Source organism: Amblyomma maculatum, chromosome 3, assembly GCF_055883805.1.
Source record: "Amblyomma maculatum isolate TAMU_Amacu chromosome 3, ASM5588380v1, whole genome shotgun sequence".
In the NCBI taxonomy this organism is placed as follows: Eukaryota; Metazoa; Arthropoda; class Arachnida; order Ixodida; family Ixodidae; genus Amblyomma; species Amblyomma maculatum.
In genome coordinates, this window is record NC_139346.1 from 68770676 (window position 1) to 68786655 (window position 15980).

Genomic DNA, 15980 nt, shown 5'->3' on the forward strand with positions numbered 1-15980 from the left:
ATCCTGAAGATGCGCGTCTGATTTGGTCGCAGTGGCTGTGTTTCGATATATGCGGAACCCAAGGTGGTCATGTATTGTACTACGTCAGTGCCTGTTAGAGAGTCCTACACTGTAAAAACAAAAACACCTTATTAGGTGTTTTCGCATGTCTATAACTAACACCCATGCACCCTTGAAAAAAAGTGGCTTCAGAGTGCCAGTACACCCTCAAAGATGGTGCTTCGGTTGGTCATAACACCCTTCTATGGGGCCAATGCACTGGGGTGTTTTCATCACCTCTACACCCTATTGCAGGGTGGAAGCAGTGGCATTGCACCCTTACACCCCTTGATAAAAATCAGTGCGGATAACGTCCATATATTGCATTCCCTAATTAGGACATACTTTTGCCTCTACACGTTCCTTAATGCTTTTCCTATGTGCACATTTCCTATCAAGCTTAATGGTATTCCTTTTAACCACCTGTAATGCCAAATGAGCATGTAAAGAGATGCTGCATGGCATTATTTTGACATCTAGAATGGCCCATGCCAGTATGATTGTTTTTTCAAATTCACAGAGCATGGTACAAAAAAATGTCACACAGAAGGAAACTGGAAGTCTTTTATTCGGCATAGAAGGGTCAGGGTTCGGGCTAGTGGGTGCTCGGGTGCTGGTGGAGGGGGGGGGGGGGGGGGCAAGGGGCACTTGTGTTCTGTTTCTTCATTGATGCGCGCTATGGAGCCTCATTTATTTAACAAAACTGCTACTTTCCACCGAGAGCCTAGCAGACGGGCAAAAACATACATGGTATGTACGTAAATACCTAAAAAAATGAAAGCAGCAAAACAGTTCCAACAAATGCAGACAACAAAGTATACAATTTTTTTCAAAAACAGAACCGAACAATGAACACAACAGCATGGTGACATTTCTTAAAAAATAACAACAAAGCTTTTAGTCGTATGCAACAATAATCGCATTACACAATATTAATCCTGTGCTTTGTCAGCGTCAACGCGTGCGCTTGCTTAAATTCGGCCTTAAGCGATGAAATAAAGCGTCGTGCAGCGCATCTTGGCTTCGACACGCAGACGCCCAAAAAGAGGTGCTCTATAAAGCAGCACAAATTGTCGGACCCCTTGTGATATGTCAGATTGAACAGCCAAAATCGACCCATTATTGGAACAATACCCTAAGTAGAGTCGATGACTCGAAGTAGCTTCCGCTGCTGAATGAAGGGGAAATGCTCTTCAGCTTCTTTGATTCTGCTCCCAGTATATCCGACACACGGCGTGGCAGGCTTTTCTTCCTGTTCCTTCAAAAAATTGTGAAAACTGCATAACAGAGCAGCTGTATAAATATGCACTGCACCTGGCAAAAAGCAAATTCAACATATTTTCTACTCTATATTTAGAATACGCCAATGCCCCTTTAGTGTACCGCAGTGTGCTGGAAAAGGGCCCTATCAGAAACCACTGGTGGTTATCTCAAAATTAACAATGCAGAGTATACTGTTATGGTTGGTTCAGGAGGCACAAAGCCAGCAGTCTGATCAAGTCATAAATGAGAGCACATAAGGTCAACCCATTTTAATCCATGCAGCATGCTGTTGCATGGTAATTTTAGATTATGCAAGCTATTTTATCAAACAAAAATGGCTACACTCATCAAAAGCACCTGGGTTAGAGAACTTCTATGCTGCCCCACGAACTTTTCATTTCACATGAACTGGAATGCTTATTATGATAGTTAAAAATATAAATAAACAATAAACAGCACTGGAGCACGGTGTTTACTACTGAAATAATAACAGCTGGCTCAATTGAAGGCTTCACACAAGGCCTACAGCATACCCTGCACTAGCCAAGTAGATACTGCAGAACCAAACAAAAGAAACGTGGAAAGAGCATACTTAGTGATGGGGCACTACAAAAAAAAAAAACAAAGTGCATGTAATACATAACACATAATGCATTTCTGAACTTTTGCACGTCTTCTTGTGCTAAGTATGAACCAGCCAAGCCCTAGGTCATCGCAATGCTTCCTGAAGTGTTTACATTTAAGGTTTAGTAACAAGGAAAAAGTGTTCTCGCTGCTCTATGTGGCAGTTCTGAAACTTCATCACACATTATTCATTGAAAGTGTACACTGGAGCTTTGAGTTGAGCGACAATTACATGTGCAACAGCAGAGCATTACCAAACAACCAAACAGCAGAAGCTCTAAAAAATGTCGACACCGAAGCATTTCATGTTAAAACATTTTCCACGCATAGCACATTGTATGCATAGACATCCAGAACAACAGTGGTGAGCCTCAAGAGGCGGCAGGAAGCTCAAGTGTTCAAGAAGTTGTAATCGTTATAGCGGCAGGCAGTCTGAGCACTTTGAAATACTAAAGTTTCGAATACTAAAAATATGTTGACTAACTTGAAATGCAAAAATAACAATTTGGATTTATTCAGAATGTTTACTACAAATGAAAATGTCTATGACAGTGCCACATGGTTAATGCATGAAATTTTAGCATCTGTAGTTGAAGGCATTATATTTATACAGCATGAACCTTGAAACACAGCAGTATTTTCTCCCAACCAATGTGGTAAACCTAATCTCAGAAGAATTAAAATTATTACATCATTTCAAACTTGGCTAGCAAATTACAGCATTTTTTTTTAAAACAACTATTAAACTGCAATACCCACCTTCAAAAGCCTGTACGATAAGACAATGTGGCAAATATTTCTTTTGAAGCGGTCGCAGATTATATATTCCAGACATTAGGAACATGTTAGGTACTAGCATGCATGAGCAGGTTGAGAGACCCCTTTCCAGCAAATGCTAAACCCCACCAAGCTGCCTGCAAGAGCCATCTGATAAAGCACTGCTGGTCCACTGCAGCAGAGTGCTTAGACAAATGGCACACTGCACCAATCTTGACATTACCAGTGCTTCATCAGGTGACTCTTGTATGCAATACGACGGGGTAAGCATGTGATGGCGGGAGTCCCTTAAAAGTGCTTTTCATTGTACTTACAGTGCAAATAATCCTTTCACAGCAAAGAATTCACAGTTGTGATGAAAACTTGTGTAGTATTTCTATTTGAATTATGAAACACTAATACATATTACAAGTTAGACTGTAAACCATTTTAGAAACAAAGAAAATTCGCTAATAAAGTCGGTTTCAAGTAGGCTTCCTGAATATTCAAATGACAAAGAGAAAACTTACAAATGATACAAACATAACATCCAGAGCTCCCGGCTGGTTCCCAATGTTTGCCAAGAGTTGCAGAATGCATACTGTCTGTACATCTACAACAGAAATAAGCAACACAACAATGGTGTACCTCCTTGCAGGTAAAAAGAGACAGCCGAGTTTTGAGGCGATAATTTATTGTCTAATTTAGGAAGGCAAATAAACAAAATTGAGAACATGTAGAGGAACGCAAACTGAAAGCCAAACATCTGACAGCAAAAATTAGCAAAGCTTGTGAAGATTTGAATCAGGTATCACCTAATTCTCTGCTACTAGTTGAACAGATTCGAAAAGGCTGCACCATTACAATGGAGAAGAACAATAGGTAATTTAAATTTAGCTAATGCGAAAATTGTTACATATGAAGAAATGCACAGGCTAGTTATGGTTTTATTATTCTTTCTGATGCTAAGCCATGTTTTTAGTATATCTATAAGGCACTGCAAAATGGCAAAAATTTAGGCATTTAGCGAAAAACTGCCAATTAGATATCACATGCAGCAAACAGAAGGAAACAGCTTAATACTTACGCTTCTTTCTCCTTTCACGCATTCCCTCAGAACATACTTTGAGCACCCGGGCAATGTCCTTTTTTCTTGCACGAATGGTGTCCTTCAAAACCAAGACAAGTGTCTTGTTAAGGCCAATTTCAACTGCCTCTTTGCCGTCCTTCTTGATCAGCATGTTGAAGTCATGTAAGAACTGCAAGTTTGTGTGAATGGTAGACATAAAGAATTCATTTTACTCAATGTTTCAAGTAACTGAATATTAAAAACCATTGTACGAAAGCTAAGGCAATTGATGCCTTTGTACATATCTGAAAAAAAAAAAACTGACATTAGCAAACAGCAAATACAAATATTTACTAAGGTTAGAAAACTGCAAAAACCATCAGTATTTTGCCACTCATCGCCAAACTGCAAGCAATATTAAGGAAAGTCTAATAAAAAAAATAACAAAGCAAAAATTATGATCCTCCTTGCCTCAACTTGGCACACGGCTGAATGGCAATAAAATATGTAATATATCTCTAAACTAAGGGTCCCCGCTCAGCTTTAAAAAGTAGGCTTCAATTCTTAGAGACAATCTACAGACATGCATCGTTAGCATATGAAAGTCAAATTGTTTTCTGGGCCCTTTAAATCAGTAAACTGCTTTCAACACATACATTACAAATTTTTTAATAACAGTAAGTCACAAATTTGCCTGCAATATGCGCACTGTGATGAGCAAAGAAGGTAAACATATGCGAATAAGGCTATGATAACCGCTTCATATGTACATTTAAGAAAAAATAAAATTAAACATCTGGTCAGAATCAAACTCTGTAATAGCAACATCCGGTACAATATTTGGCCACAGAATTTAAGCTGTCGACCTCTACTTGAATGCTGAGGCATCAGTATCGAAATCCATTTATTCTAGTCTAAAGACACAAAAATCAAGTAATGCGGTCAAACAGTTATGTTGAAATGTGACCACAAAAATAATGAAAACTGGATGGTTTGAACCACATCAGCTGACTTAGCACGTGTACAAGTGCCTTAATTGAAGTCTTGCTGAAAATAAAATACGTACCTAAATGATTCTTCGAGAGCGAAAGTAAACGCCATAACAAAAGCAGCATAATAAAAATGCAACTTCACATTCCATGCAACCGCAAAATATGGTCCCCGTAAAATGAAAAATGCTCCCATTGTGATTAAGAAAGGCAAATCCAGACGCGGGGAAGTTAACATAGGCTGACGATAGCGGCATACAGTTTACGCAGTTTATAATAAACTATTATGCAACCAGGCCGGCCGACCAGCGCACTTCGATGCCGAGAGCACGAGCGTAGAGGCGTGCCGCGCTAAACGGCCGCCGAGAACGAACATAGCCTCCTCGAACAAAAAGTTTAAACAGAAGGGCTGCGGGAGGACGCTCCCCGAGCAGCAGGACGGTGCGCGCCTATGCTCCGAGTAAATAAAAAAGAAAGGGAGGGGGGGGGGGTCGCAGCGCTCCGAGTGAAAGAAGATGACGAAGCATGAAAGAGGTTTCAGGAGAGCGAGCGCGAAGTGCAAGAGATGAGGGAGGAGGGGGGAGTCGAGAGTGCTAGGAGAATTAAGGTAGTACGCCAACATGGCCTTGCCGCACGAACGGAAACGGTAGAACAAAACCGAGTCGTTGCGAACTGAGCGCAAGTATCAAACTGTCAAGAAACGAAAATCGTTTCGTGAACCTCCTGCGCGTACAAAATGCAAGGAAACGTAGCACATACATTATTTCTGTTCAAGAAAGTTGAGACTGATGTTCTTGCGCGAAGTCTGCGTAACTCGCCGCGACATCTACCACATGTGCGATGTCATTTTGGCAGCCAGGTGAAAACAAGCGCGTGTCTCACGTTTTCACAACACATTCTGGAGCGTTCCGGCACAAAAAGACACAGAATGCCGCAATCCGGTAGGAAACTGTTCCCACAAAGCGCAATATGCGTGAGAATAGGCTTACCTTTACAGACGATTGCGTCAGCCGCGAAGTACGCTGTCCGCCTTCGTATCACCGGCACCGAACCAACCAGTGCGATTTCTGCGCGAGTGCAATGTAGTCGGCGCATATACCTCTTAATCACGCAGAAAAAAAAATCGTCCATGCCTTCTTCTTTCGAACATCTCAAACATAAAGCGGTGCAGCAGTCCTTCGGCCTGAGCAAAGCAAAAAGAAGCCCGGACGCCCGGACACTTGCCGACACGATAAATGCCCGTTTGCGTTAAACACCACATGTAGAAGGCACTTCACAAGCGTACACACTTCTGTAACACATATGCATGGGAAATGCAACACATTTCACGAGGGTACACAATCGAAGAAGCACATTCAGCATTCGCCGAAACGTGGTCGAAACGCACCCCACAATGCTAACGGCCATATTGTGAAATTTGAAAAGAGCGTTCGTAGCTACCGGCGGCCTCCTGGCGGTGAAATTTTGTTTCAGTTTCTGTTTCATTTTTAGAAAGCATTCGTGTGTAATTTTAATTTTAGCGTTACTTTTGGTGCTTTATTTAGGTGTTGGGTTATATTAGCAGCGCCGCTTGTGTATAAAAGGCTACGAAGTTACGCAGCCATATACCCCCAGCATGTTAGGTGATATTGCTTGCCCGTAACACCCTAAGGCATATTCTCCAACCAAAGCACCCTTTTGGCATGCAAGAGGTGATTTTCAATGGCACGAACACCCTAGACTCAGGGTGTAAGGGTGTTTTGAATCAGACAAATGCCCAAAGAGGTGTATTTGTTTTTACAGTGTAGGTTGATAAAATTACCGAGAGCCTTTCACAATGATGTCTTTCATAGGCTTAGTCACTCTGGTATTTTAAACCCCATAAAAGCTCAAAGGAAATTTCTTAATAAACGCTTGCTAAAAAAAACATGCTCTAGTAAAATGAAAAAGGTTTAAAGGGACACTAAAGAGAAAACTGAAGTGGGCTTGCATCGATAGAATGCCAATTCCTGATTACAAAAAATCCACTCTTACTGAAAACAGAGCTGTTATGAGGTAGTAAAGAGGAAGAACAGAACGACAGGTATCGCCGCCAAAGCCGAAACTCGCAACTACAAATCACGTGACGCGCTAGGGATCACGGAGGCTGACAAATGCGAATTACGTTGCCCGTTTGAATGCGGTCGTAGGTTTTGTCTCGAATATAATAACACGCTTTTATCATACGTAAACGACGGCGAAAAGACAACGTAAACATTGCAAGGCAAATACAAAAATTTACTTGGAGGCGCCAAAGGCGCCCACTTCAGTTTTTGTTATGTGTCGGCCCAGGCATTTCGTGCGCACTCGGATAGTTTGCTTCGATCTGCAGCGCCTGAATTACGAGCTTGGAGCAGCAGATGCGCATTGGAGGTTCCCATTTGAGCATTCGGAGGCGCGAGCGAGCGAAATCCGCTGCCGCCGACACACTCCTTCGTTCACACTTCTGCGCCAACATATCGCCGCCGTCGCCGCTTGGACTGCGAGCTCCCGTTAACCCTGACCGGACCGCTCGACTGCAGCTACGTACGCCGCGAAAAGCATACATATGCTATATACCGAAGGAAAAACGCATTATCATTCAATTGTTCACTAAATCATGGCACATCTGACCAACATACTGCGCCAACAAGACCTTCAACGTGCTATTTGCAGGCATCGTAAACAAAAGGGGCACACTTGCCGCTCACACCAAGGAGAGTGTCGATATATTGCGCTCGTCGCCCGGCTAAAAAAAGGGCCTCGGGTAAACAGTAAAAAAACTAAATATAACGAAGCACCAGAAATATATTACGAAAGGTAAAAAAAATCGATTTGTAGAAAAAAAAAGACATTATTAGCGGTAAGATTCGAACTCGCCACTGTGTGCTCCGTAAGGCTCGGCGCTATCCGCTCGGCTATGCTGTGCTTTTTTTTCTTTATTGCATGAATTGGTACAAATACATCAGTAAAAGAGCGTGGTTGCCATGCCCCTTGGCTGACAAGCGTGTCTAATGGACTTTCATTACAGCAAGTTCGCCCATCAGACTCGAGACCTCCTCCGCAGCGCCTTGCTGCTTGAAAATTTCTTTTAGTTTATACACTTGTTCAACAAAATAATCACATACAGATCGTGCATATTTCCGGAGTCATTGTGGCGCAGCGTAGCCGAGCTTATAGACACTGTGATGTCGATGCTCGGCTACGCTGCGCCACAATGACTGCGGAAATATTTCTGCACTTTATGTCATGGCCCCATTTAAAATTTCTGCTGCCGATCTAAAAATTATAACTTCTTGACCATCGGAGCATGCTGCCTCCTCTCACGACTTGCAACTAATGTTCTGCATGCCTATGCGCACTATATTCTGCACTGGATCCATTTTAACACGTCGAATTTCACAGCGCTGGCGAATTTAGTGGCGCCGGCTCTTCGGTCATGCTCTGCTGCCGCGGACGTAATTTTCGTCGAACACGGAGCTGTAGCACAAACCATGAAGGAAAAAAGTGCGACGACACTTCAAAACTAACAAGCGCAGCAGCTAGGACACTATTTTGCTGGTAACTAAATCTTATTTGTATGTAAAGATGTCGGGAAGCATTGAGATGACCGAGGGCTCGGACAGTGCAAGAAGGAGCGCAAAAGCTTGAGAAACATGTAAAGTATTGTGCATTACAAGCGCTCTAGGTTTTTTTTTTCCTTTATGGGCCCATCGCTTGGTAAATTACTCTCTTCATCGTTTTATTTATTTCGGCTGTGGACATCATTGCGAGTACGCTGTTGCCATGTTGCCCTTCAGGGATGCAGCAACGCCGCGGGCCGCGCCGGCTCGCTAGCTATCACGGAGTCTCCGCTTACGTCATAGTGTGCGTCACTCAACTCCGTCTACGTAGCCGGAGGGAACAGTCTGAATTCGACCGGCGGGAACAAGAAATAACCTCGACTTCTTATCGCAATATCTCAGCAATTATTCGATTTTTTGCTGCTGGATATGCGGCGACAATGTCACCAAATGTAGTTTATTAGATTTTCATAGCATCTTTGGATGTCTTAAGTGTCCCTTTAAGGTGCTGTGAGCCCCTATGTCATATAATATTCTATAGCAGTGGTACAATGAAAGCTATGTTAATAACAGTTTGCAGAAATAATGCACTGAAAAAAAAATGCCAAAAAGTTTTTTTATTTTGTGGGTCTTGGAACAGATGTCTTTGGTACATTATTGCCGAAAATTTTGTTAACTGAGTTTGCATTGCACTAATGATACAGATTATTTTAACACTATGTCAAATGTAGTACCCTGCCTTAATACTGCCCTACTAGTCAAGCTCAATGAGGTTTCGAATTCTGCAAATATAATTTTCTTCATTGCCAAAAGTGAGAAGAAAGCAAGGCTTAGCTGTGCTACTCAGTTTCGTAGCAACCAGTAGACATTCTATAGAAAGTAGCACTGTATAATGTGGCTCGGCAAATCCCTCTCGCATTCTTCACAACAGTTTTGCCATAAAGCAATATGACTTCTCCATTGCTTGGACACCCTGCACTAACCACTTCAAAAATTTTCTTAGTAACAAAAAAATCATCTTGCGACTCAATAACAGTGTTGTCACTCCTGACTCCTCTACTGTACCTCTGGCTTTGCACCATAGTTCCCCTGTACAAAAATCGAAGTAACTCTCGTAATTGAGGCACACTATTCATCAACAACTCATAAGCGGCTCTTTCTAAGGCAAGAGCGCAGGCACTTCTTTAGGCGCATCAAACATGCACGCACCTTGAATATATTGAGCTTGCTGCACATTAGGGTAGCATAAAAAATTGCGGCACAGCTGCTTGCTTCTTGGCGGAATTTCATTCCATGACAGCAGAAGGTGCAAATCCTAGGTCATAACCACACGCGCCAAGATTTGGTCTGGTACACCACTTGCTGCGGTTACCAGTTTGACGATGCGGCCGTTGCCACCTTCAAATCCAAATGCAGAATGCGCCCACAGGAGTCCGCAGTTGCGGGCAACTTGGGTCAAGTGCCTGACCTGATGGACATTAAAACTCATGCAGCGCTCCCTATAAAGTGCTCAAGCTCGGATTACAAAACACCGCAGGAGGCAATCTCAAATTAAAAAAAAAGACGTAAGAATGATATTTTGCATGCGGCATGGTGCAGAAATATTTTAAAGTTGAAGGCCGTGTGGCAAACAGCCCACTACTTTAAATTGAGATCATTTTTAGAGCACCCTTAGTTGACCGATTTCATACCGACTTGTGCCGCACTAATGCAGCAGGGACGCGCATTGGGTGTTGTGATACCCCGGGTGACAGCCACATCGGCATGGGAAGCAGCCATTTGTGTCGTATAAATGGTTCCCTGCATACAAGCTGATTTTGAAAGGCAGTTGGCTTCGCTAAATTAGGAACTCCAGACCTTGCAACAACGTGTCTCGAAAGCATTATATTTTTACTAAGGGAACTCTTAGCATACTTTGTCTATCAGTGTTAAAATAACTTCTTGGAAAACACAAAGTAGAAGTCATGCATCTTGCTAAATATGTGTGGGTACCATGCTTCTTGTTGCATATTTTTTTTTCTTTGTGATGATATGCAAGGCATTAGTAAACATTGACCACCACTGGGTATAAGCGGCTTGCAAAGGGGTTACCGTGCAGTTGGCAGCACGTTTGTTAAGTAAGCCCAAGAGTGGGCGCTGCTTGCTGAGTGTTCCTATGCGCTCTTCACAATGAGAATTTCCTTTTCAATAGCATATGCGTCATGATATAAGCAGCACCAGTTACGAATGTACTGTAGCACAAACTCCAAGGTAGCTTGAAAATAATTTATCTTTGGGTAAATAAAACATGCCAGACACAAAATTTACATGTCAGCAGCTGAGCAAGCAACACTATCGAGAGTGCATCATTTGATCTTGGTTTGTATTAAAAGCTTACCTATTATTCTTATTTTCATAGAGTATTTATTGTGACAAATGCGTCATTATGGATTTTTGGACATTCGCTACTATTCACTTTGAGGTATAGGCAAGGTTGGTTCTTGCATATTAGTATTAATGGTTTACTTCTGCAATACACTGCTTATGTTCTGTAGAAAACTTGTCGTTGGTGTGCGTCAGCATGTGGAAAAAACCCTGAGCATGCCTCTGGCGGTTGGTAGTTCCTAGGTGATGGGTTGGACACTAAATGTTCAGTGGATTGCGCGAGACCATGGCCGAGCTGGCAACTTCTGCAAACTTGTGTAGCTCCTGTGAGATGGGGAACAAATCGAGGGTTCCAAATCAGGCACACTACCCATAGGCCACAATGACACATTCATGTGGGTTGGTTAAAGCTGCGTATTATATCCATGTTGAATAGTACTGCACATACCATAGTAGCTGACAAACGTATGCTAATGAGCACAGTCAGGTAATAGAAGCTCAAATAAATAAGCAAATAGGGAAGTGCGTGTATGCAAAACAATGTCTGCTTGGACAGTCGCAGATGAGAACTACTAATGCTGTCACGTCATATGATTAAGGGGAGCTTAAGTGTGCAAATTTGTTTGTAGCAATTAGGTTTTCAAGTCGTTTTCATGGGTTTTGAATAAGTAATGATAGGCATGGAATTGCATGACTAAATGAATTGCACAAGGTGCTCCAAGTGCAGCCCTGTCAAAAGTTAGTCCAATATGTTTGCTTCCATATTTTAAAGCCTGCCACCTTTCATGACAACCTAAGCGACCACAATCTCTCAACAGCGGAAGGACCTCATGTTTTTAATACTCCTAAGAACTGGGCGGCGCGATGTGTAAGGTAGCCCCACTGAAAACCATAGCAGCAAACCTTTCGGGTCATATACTTTGATGTGGGCTCAACGTGCATTCAACGTACCATTCGGTGCTTGTTCAAAGCCGTTTCACTAAATACTGTTATATATATTCCAAAGTGCTTTGCTTTATGCAGTGTAGCATTTACTGAAGGCAAAGCACTTGCTTTAATGCAATTCATCTATTTATGACTGTACAGTCGCGGACAAAACTGATATACTCCACGCGAATCGCAACGATTGCATTTATTCCGTACGAAAAAATGTGCCGCACAAAACTGCTTGGACTAGATGGAGAGTATATCAAGGAGGGTACGTTATGCATATCTCAGAAATAACTACTTCTCTGTCGGCAAAACCTGGTGGGCAGTTTTCTCGCAGCGCGTGGAATATACCACTTTTGTCCGGGGGGGTACATGCCATGTCAGCCCAGTGTGTTAACCGGTATGCATGCCCGGGTAACATTTATCTGCATGCCCACACTAAGATTTGTACATGCTGCGAAGTATGTCTTGACACAAGCGAATCTTGCATGCCAAAGCGCCTAATGTCTAGGTCTTACTAGTGAATTCGACTGATGAAGCAATACACAAGAGAGGGGTCCTCGCAAGTCGGACTGAGACACCACAGTATGCATGCACACATGAAATACGCTTGCAATGGAGAGGCGTGGTTGAATAAAAATAAATTGGCAAAAACAGCAACTTCTCTTTTATGTAATTAACCACTTGTTGAAGCAAAGTCCCAGTGATGCTGTGCACTACATTGCAGGTGGCTAGTCAGCACGAATTTGTAGAAGGTGCTCGGCAAATATACGCATTCATTTCTTCAGATAGCTGCCCAGTCATTGAAATTCTGACTTCCAGGCCAGGGGGTGGTGCCTTTTCTGCAGCATGCCACAATGAAAAATATCATCAAAATCCTAGAGAAACAAAAAATCACAGCTGCAAACATTGCCTATTCTCGTAGCAATGAATGCACAGCGCAAGCTTCTCCCCTGGACGCACTTTAGTGGCACTATAGGCAGTGCACAGGGCCTATACAAAGCCGCTAAATACTTTAAGGCTGAACTCCTCTCATGCTGTTGCTGTTCCTACAACCGAATGATGGTTGTGAGGTCGAAGTCAGTATAGGTCATGTAAATATAAACTGCAATACAATCACTGCATTACTGTTTTATTCCATTGTAATACTATAGCAAGCCTTTTCCAAGAGCTGTCATTGCAATGAATGAAGCATCAGCAATTATTAGTAGTGACACTTTTTTTAAGCCTCATATGACCTATATCGAACGTGACAGCCACTGTTTGGATCTTTAAACAAAAACAGCATGAGAACACAAATGATAATTTACACTAATTAGTAGTAATATACAAGCGCCACACAACAATCTATGCAGTGACCTATATATATCATTAAAATAAAAAATTCAACACTTTGGTGTATATTGTTACGTGGCGGCAAGCGATGAAAACAGGAGAACAGAGGACAGAGAGATCGTCGGTGGCCCCGGGTCATGTTACGGACGATCAAGGCAAAAGCAGCCGGCAGTGGCGCGGGCAGAAGCGCTCGCGCTAGGCCCGGCAACATTTCATTAGACGTGATCTACCATCGCCATCGGTCATCTTCTGTCGTCTTTCTTCATCGGCTTGCCGCATCGTAACATTTGGTGGGGGTGCGGGGTACTTCATCATCACCCCTCATCCTGGTCCGGAGCGTTGGTGCCCTTCGACTTTTTTAGCCGGCGGCTGAAGGTCAGGAGGCATCGCATGGTTGTTCCCCACCCTGCTGGACCAGCAAGTAGGAAGAAGCGGGCAGGGGCGCGGGCAGGAGCGCTCGCGCTAGGCCCACTAGCAATTCATTAAACATTATCTACCATCGCCATCGGTCATGTTCTGTCGTCTTTCTTCATCGGCTTGCCGCATCGTAACAATATACTCATTCCATGCGGTTTTCATATATAATCATGCGAGTGGCATGTAGAAAGAAATTACCATGTTCGAGCAAAATGCTTGGCCTCACCTGCACAACTGATGACCGCAGATGAAGGTTGCTCGTGCAGAAGCATGAAGATAGCCTCAGAGAGAAGGGAAAAGTGCTTCAAGTACTGCGCAGGCAGGGTGTTCAGCCAACAAGGCAAACAGTAAAAAAGAGCCACTTATGCCACTCGTGTGCTTTCCAGAAGTGCCTCTCGAATTGCACGAGGCAGACGTGTGATGTGGTGCGGGGCTCTAATACTGGTGAGCCGCTTGTTCAGGGCATTCACGGAACCTGGCCGTCCTCTAGCGTTATATATATACATGGTCAGGAAATATAAGAAACACGAACCATGAACACGGGTGAAATGAGGGAATGGGCGCCCAGTGTACTGCCGACAACGTTTGTTAGACATATCTGCCACCTTACCTTCACGCATGGAGACGGATGCAAATATCGCTGTGCTCATTGACAACATCTAAGATCTTTTCTTAACGCCAATTTATTCTTTTTTTTGCTTTCGATCTGATTGTATGCTTTCGCTTTTCTGTTTTCTTTATGTTTACAACCAACCCCCTGCGATAATGCCCAATGAGAGCTGTAGGTATTTGTAATAAATAAATCAACAAATGAAAAACCATACTCTCCCACGTAGCAGCACTGACACGTCATTCATGATGACTGCATCAGTACAGAGCTCATCCCATCCCCTCACGTCATCTGTGTTTTTGCTTTCCTAAGCATACATCTATAAGCCCAGTTAGGCGCTGCTTAACATACATATGTTGAGCTATGTGCTCTTCCTGAAGAAGCAGTAGAGCAGAATTCGCAGCAGAACTCTCTAGTATTGGGGGAAAAGAAATTTGGGGGGCACATAATCTCTGCCTTTAAGGGTATGACGCAACAACAGCAATGACTCCCATTTGTAGCTCTCTTTGTTGATGTGCACATGTACTATGCCCACAAAATAAACTGGTTCACTGATTTGAGGAAAAGGCGGTCTCCTTCATCTGGGCTGTTTATGAGGTGAACACTAAAGGTGTGTAGCTGAATATCTGGATGACCCACACGCATCCAAGCTATAGACATACATACCTGCTTGCAGGGTGCGCCGCGAAGCAAATTTCCGTTCGGTCGTGCGTGTGCCCCATTTTATTTTGGGGGCACTGGTACCTTGCTACTGCCTTAATCACTAATCCATCAATATGCGCCTCTACTATCTAACACTTCTTCATTAGCATATGATCGTAAGCTACATTATGTGAAACACCACAAAGCATGATACAAAGCTCTCCTTTAAGCCGTACAACGACACCTAGGGGTAGCATATCTGATTCGTGGTCCAAGGGTCTCAGGTTTGATTCCCATCTCAAAGCAGATAGCTGAGTAGTCAGCCCCTGCCAACACTGCCATCATACTATCTCACGACGTCACATGTCCTACCTACCAATCAATGCCACCCACGTCACCTGCGAAGGACTACCTACCAGAGGTATGCCTATGATTTTTCGCTCATAACGGAGGCAACACTGACAACGCCAATGCCGGATTTTCTGGAGAATAGGACCTTTCACGCTGTCATGTTAATACCCTAATTAATGTATAAATACTCACCTATGTTGTACATCTCACGGCAGCTTGACGAATCGACCAGTAGTCGGTGAATTGCCTGTCACACTAAGCAGTACACAGTGCATATACTCGACCTTGTAGCACGACACAAGATCGAGGTACTTGAGACGCCTCAGAGGTGATAGACCTTTCAGGTCATTGATTGGTGTGTCCAGCTCCATGGCACGTCCCGTGTCCTTGCGGATACTGTTGGATGTCCTCTCGTCTGTTGGTGGGTCAGTGATGGTATACAGGCGCCGTCCTGGAAACCACAGCCGCATGTCTCAGTTAAACTAAAACTGCAAGAAAAACAAGAAAACCTTTCAGAACACGTAACATATTATTTTTCACCAAAGGTTCCCAAAAAGATTCTGTCAAAAAATAATTCAATCTCTGTTGCAATATGAAACTTTCCACGGATAAGTATGAAAATGCACCTGCTGCTACTAAGTAAAATAGTGTTGCTGGCACGGTCTGAGCTCTGTATCTAGTTGACAAAACAAGTAAATACTGCAATATTTACTCAAATAATTCAGCCTCTGCTGTAGAGCCAGAAAAAGGCACCCGCAAGTATTGTCTTCAATTCTGAGTCTTGTTAAGTAATTGCTAAGCGGCCAGCAACAAGATGGTGCAAAGAAGCTAATAACAAATATCAGTAAAGTTTGGACGTTCCTACTTTCTTCCAGTTTCCCACACACCAGGCACCAGGGGAAAACGAAGAGGCCAATAAGTTGCGAGTGGTCTCTAGCAGATGTTCTTGCTGAGGCATCTACACAAACAACACACACACGCACACACGCACACACACACACACACACACACACACACACACACACACACAC

General features: G+C 43.2%; 1 pseudogene; it reads right to left on the bottom strand.

The window, feature by feature from the left end:
* Positions 1-8802: 8802 nt before the first annotated feature.
* On the bottom strand, positions 8803-15224 carry LOC146194922 (uncharacterized; annotated as a pseudogene).
* Positions 15225-15980: the final 756 nt, after the last annotated feature.